Source organism: Bufo bufo, chromosome 1 (genome assembly GCF_905171765.1).
Source record: "Bufo bufo chromosome 1, aBufBuf1.1, whole genome shotgun sequence".
Taxonomy (NCBI): Eukaryota; Metazoa; Chordata; class Amphibia; order Anura; family Bufonidae; genus Bufo; species Bufo bufo.
The window spans coordinates 810,667,829-810,673,828 of record NC_053389.1 but is presented as its reverse complement, the minus strand read 5'-3'; the positions used below and the strand labels follow the sequence as shown (position 1 = coordinate 810,673,828).

The 6,000-nt window shown below is 45.7% G+C and overlaps 1 non-coding gene across 1 annotated transcript; it reads right to left on the bottom strand.

Moving 5' to 3' along the window:
- Positions 1 to 1,348: 1,348 nt before the first annotated feature.
- On the bottom strand, positions 1,349 to 1,430 carry TRNAS-AGA. The gene has a single exon. It is a non-coding gene; the product is annotated as a tRNA-Ser (tRNA).
- Between the last annotated feature and the right edge of the window lie 4,570 nt (positions 1,431 to 6,000).

Here is a 6,000-nt window from a genome sequence, read left to right as displayed (position 1 = left end):
TGAGGGTGCACCGAGCAGGTGCACCCGACCTGAAGTTCCAGTGGCTGGGCATTTCGAGTCCCCATTTCCCCTTTCAAGGGGATGGGGTGTCATGGCAGGGGTGTCAAGTCTCCCATACCTTGCGGAAGAAGGTAGCGAGTCCTAAGGGGTGAACTGCGTGGTCGTACCCCACTATCAGTTCCATGGGCTTGTATGGTTCAGACATCTCTCCTATGGTGCACCGGGCTCCCTTGCCAAGGAGTAGTTCCATGGAAGCAGTAGAGAGAAGGAGGTACATGCCGTTGGTTCACTCGAAGGCAGACAAGTGTCAGCGGATATCTGCCAAGCCGTCAGCCCTGCAGCTGCCATTACACGGGCTGTCAGCAGTTAATCTTGCCCGAGACTACAGATCCTGAGTTCAAATCTCAGCAGTGCCTGTTCTTTTAGGTTTTTATGTCACATGAAAAAATGTGATCAAGCCAGTAGATTTTTGCCACAGGTATTTCTATCTGGACAGTTCACACACATAGATTTAAACAGGACATGTCTGGTAATTTTGGAGCTTGTGATTCAACTGTGATAGATTAGGAACCAAGTGTAACACCAAAAAAATCATAAGATAAAACAAATAAATTCAGGTTACATCCTGGTTGAATTAACATAGGGGTCTGAATTAAGTTATGGGTCATTTCTAGAACCTAAATTAATTTAGGATTTTTTTTTTATTTTGAGTTCGGGTCAGGGTTTCATGTCCCTCATGATCCAATCCTACATTTCCTACTTACCGTTGCTTGTGGACTATAAGATGCACTATTTAACTAGAAAACATCTTTGCAAAAAGTGACTGGTTCTTATAGTCCACAGTCAGTTTTTCTTTTAGCAGTGCCAGACCCCTGACTGCTTCCTTAAGTACTTGCCTCACAGGTTACTAGCTAGAGTCAGTGAGATGGTAACATGGTTCCCTTTCCTTCCTCTTCCCCTCTCTATCATCTCTGTCAATTCTTTATTGTTCCAATCTAGAGAGATTTTTGGAGTGACCATAGGGCATTTTCAACATTTACAGAAATCCTACATGCCTGGGCAAATATAGGTTGCTGAAAGGTGTGAAAAATAAAGATACATTATAAAGTTTTATCTTTTTACATATTCTAATGAATCCAAACCAAAAAAGTTAGACAGACAGCCACATTTAGATTTTTTTAATTCATTCTCCTTATTGTAAGTTGTGTTTGAACACAGATGGACGGTCATAATGTTGTGAATTCATTGTAAAAGAGCTTAATAATACCTGACTTTCTTTATAGGATAGCAACAGTTTATGGAAAAACCAGTCCTTTAGCCCATGAAGGTAAAGGAACGAGATATCAGTCATAGTCCGCAGGATTTGAATCTGCGCGGGGAAACCCCAATGGATTTCTAGTCCATCGCCTTAACCACTCGGCCACAACTACAGATGAGAAACAGCAGTTTTGGTGGCTAAGTGGCTCCAATCATCAAAAAAAACCAATAACCTGTTCTCCCCCAAGCAATAGGCTAAATACACACGGGAATAACGTGTCATTATTTTTTGGAGCGAGAAGTTGATTTCATGAAGTTAGAGGTCCTATTCTATATAAGGTCTCATTCAGAAGTGCGCATCATGACCTCCTTTAAAATGGGATTGGATTCTATCATGAGCGTGAAGGAATACTTTTCCCGAACAAATCTTTTCAGACTTTGTCTTCAAAGGATCCAATGCCAAAATTTGGGATGAAGTACTGTAAAGGGGGAATATTAATCACCAATATTTATGCAAATATCGATAATTAACATTCATAAATGGGAGGAGCCATCTAGTGATAACTCCGCCCATTTAGGCCTTTATATAATAACAACAATACCTTTGCTATGCTTTACACTAATCACTACGCTAGCTGCAAGCGCCTTACTATCACTATACTACGGCGGCGACTACTAAAAACACCATACACTGCATTATGAACAATAAGGAATATTTATTACACAATACAATTATATCAGTCTAGCAATACGTTATATCTATATATATTCATGGATCAATGGATATGAATATATATACATATAGACGTACACACCGCAATACAGAAACAGTACTACAATAAACACAATACAAGCCTAACTACACTACACAATCCCAAATTCCACCCCACATACTATCTATACATTACAATAATACATCATACACACAAATATCAGTAACCCACCCCACCTGACTATTCACTGTCCCTACGGGGTACGACGAGGGTTAATGGTGGCCTCACAGGGGTGTAAACCGACCACAAACACAAAGGGTTAACAATGGGGATAATATCAGAACTGTACAGCAATGCAAGGGTGAATATCCTGCAAGTGTACAGTGGGAAGGGGGGGGGGGGGGTGTGGCAGGGTTAGAGCAGGGGTTACCACCAGGGGTTAATCAGGGTAGGGAAAGGGTTACACGGTGGAGCAAGGGTTTGGGGGATCAGGGTGTCCAGTAACATGGCAAGGGTAAGGGGTTACAGGACCAGGGGTAATATGTGAGGGGTAGGTAGGGGCTACACAGGTATACTTAGGCCTTATCCAGGTGGTCATCATGAAGCTGCTCTCTCCCCTGCATCTCTGAATCTAGTCTGGTTGCAAGAGCCCGCACCTCTGGCCGGTTCGGGGTTTTATAGCCCAAAAGCAACCCCCTCCTCCTTCCTCAGGCATGTGACATCATAGTGTCACTGTGACGTATGCCTGCCTACAATCCCCAGAGTCCTCCCCCCCCTCCCCTAGTCCCAAAAATGCTGGGAGTAGGGGCATGGAGTTTTAGCCATGGGCAGAGGTGTGGAAAAAACAGGTTCTCAGCTTCTTGATGTCTCTGGTTAGAAGGTCCCCTCACAAACGGTGCCAAAGCGTCTGATTGCTTTGGGCCTGAACAAAAGGGGACTAGATGCTAATCAGCTGTTATCCTACAGGCTATAACAACTCTGTAGATAACAGTTGGAATTGCATATATGCATATATATATCCACAGATGCTTGAACCGGGGGTATGAATGGGCAGCAATAAGCCCACATACATACTGTCATGCTGACATAAGTGTATATACATAGACACGTGTGCAAATACATACACACATATCTATATATACACACACCTTCGCATATATCTGGGGCATCACATACAGGGGACATATATAAGGGGGCACATATATATACTAATATAAGGGGGCACAGCTTCCAGGGACCACATATTTCCCACAGGGGCCACCATGAGCCCCTGGGGATCACCATGGGCATCACCCCATGATGCGGTGGTTAATGTATGCATATATATACCATACATGCCCGCACGTGTTTGCAGGCATGCATGGATATATATGCACACGTCTCAACCGTTCCTCAACAATCCCCCTGTTGTCGGAATATAATACGACAATATAATGGGGGAACGGGTTGAGATATGTTTGCCCCCCTTCAACCCCATCTTTGGTGGAAGTTCAGGAAGAACTGTAGTGCACACTGATCTTTAGGTACTTAGACATCCCCAATCCAGCTTCCTCCGACCTGCCCTTCTGTCTTCTTCTTGACATCTTTAGGATACCACACACCCACAGTCTCTTGGTTAGCTGGTCTTTCTTTAACAGTCTTAGTGTCGGCCACCCCCACTTTGGAGTGACCACACCCCCACAGTCTCTCGGTAATTCTGCCGATCTTCAGGTATCTTCGTCCCCCCCCAATTCTGGAGTGGGTTCACCCTTACAGTCTTTATCCCAACTTTCTTCTATCCAATGTCTGTTTCCATCTTGATGGGTGCGGTTCTCCCGTGGACAGATTAATAGGTCTTTACAAGGCAGGTCAGACTCTTAAGCGGTGATGTCATAGTACCTAAATTCTACTGCGGAGAACACCTCCGCCACACTACACCTCCAGCCCTTCCCTTAAGAACCTCACCGTTCCAGGGTTCAAGGTGGCAAATGAATGATGCCTGTCCCTATCGTGACCTAACCTTATCCCCATTCACACAAAACACATGTCACATCCCTCCCAACACCACCAAAATCATTATATGTATGTGTACCCATAGAGACTCATGCAACCTGGCATATCTCTACACCTCCAAAGACACAGGTAGGTCGCAGACCCCTGTGTCAATGGGAAACGACTATAGGATGCAAATGTGTACAGCCGAATATAGGCTGTCACACATTTGTACCTAGAGTGTCCATGGGTACACCATCGAGCAACAAACACAATCAATCAATCAATACAATGTGCTATGGGGTTTCGGGGTAGTACAAGTTATACGTCCCGAACCCTCATAGGAAACAAAGTGTCCATACAATATTTGGCTACAGGAACAATGCTTGAGTTATGTCCTGAGCCTCCTCCTCCGGATAGTTCTGTAAAGTTCTGTCTGGTTCTGGTGTATTTGGTCAATAAGTCCCTTGACCCTCCGATTATGATGACCAGAACCAGAAGAAGTTTCACTGGGTGAAACAAGTGATAAGTTCTTCCACCCGAACGTCTCCCAAGTCTTCCTCCAGAGCCTAAATAATGCTCCCGCTGGATTGTGGCAGTCTTCATTGCTATAACACCTCTAGGCAGAGGTCGCTTAGTTGCCAAAATCCAGTGGGATCCTCTGGAGCTTCACAACAGTGTCAGGGGGAATAGCTGGTCTCTTCTGTGGCGTCTCCTAGGTTTTTCTTCCGCTCCATATAAAATCACACCTATGGCAGAAGAAAACACCAGGCGCTCCCAGGGGAATTTCTCCCCTAACAGTGCAATTAATGTGAAAATTTCCAGCACCAATACCTTTGACCCATGGGTAGAGAAAGGCATTGAGCTGCCCTTTATCTCACAGGACCCCTCGTTATCCCAACACTGGTGTCTTAACACCGTACCTTCAGAGGATTGCATCCTCTGCTGCACATCCCTCTGCACCAACAGATAAGGATGGCCACCCTACTAGGTTGGGATAACTGGAGTTCTGTGGACAAAGCACCATCTTGTTATTGATGGTACCGCATCCCTGTCCACTCATGTACACCCAGGCTGACCTCCCCCTGTGATCCCATCCTGTGGGGGCCCGCAGAACCAATGGCATAGTTATGCCCTGGCTCCCCAGGACCCCACAACACAAGAACACAGTCCACACTCTGCTGCCCAACACTCTGCGTCCAATCCCTATGAGAGCTGTGCTACCTGACCGGACTAGAATTATGTGCGCAGCACAACATTACACCAATGTTGTCTGTCCGCCCCAGTCCCCAGCGCAACACAGCCCTACCGAAAACCTGGAGCACAACAGTGCTATCTGTATCGATCTGAGACCCTGGTTGCCCAGAATAATATCACATCATCCTTTGTGTGCTGCATGGAGAAGGTCCTTGCCTTCTCCCAACCAGCAGGATTTCCCGTGTGATATTATCTGCTCGCAAACCTATACGTTCTCGATCCACAGTATAACACTGTTCCACTCCAAGGGGACACAGAATGAAACAAAGACAGCAGACGGGACTTACAACACTACATAAATCAGCATGGTAGAACACATCCGTAGACAAGGACTACCACTATCAACATCAAGAAGGACGTACAAACAGATAACAAAAACACACAACATGGACATACACAGGGAACACACGGTGTAACAAATAGTACAGGGGTGTCAAATGTTGCCTAGCCTAGCCTGGCCACTCTGACCCCTCAGCAGCTGGTGATGCTGCCGAGAGGTAACCCCGTTATGGCCAGACTGACTAGACCCCACTGCACAATTTGTTACCTGGCTGATACTGTTGGACACATTGCAATTACTTGCACAAGGGCAATTCCTTGCAATGTGTCCTTTGTTCCCACACCTGAAACACGTGACTTGGTTTCCTGTCCTGTGTGTTATGTTCCCATCTGTTTCGCAGTGTCTCGCTATGTGACCTAGGCCACCACATGCAAAACATCTGATGTTTGCTCTGCATGGCCCAGGTCCATCTACACTGCATCCGTGCTCCCTTCTCCTGAATTGTTCCATCCTCAGGGACGC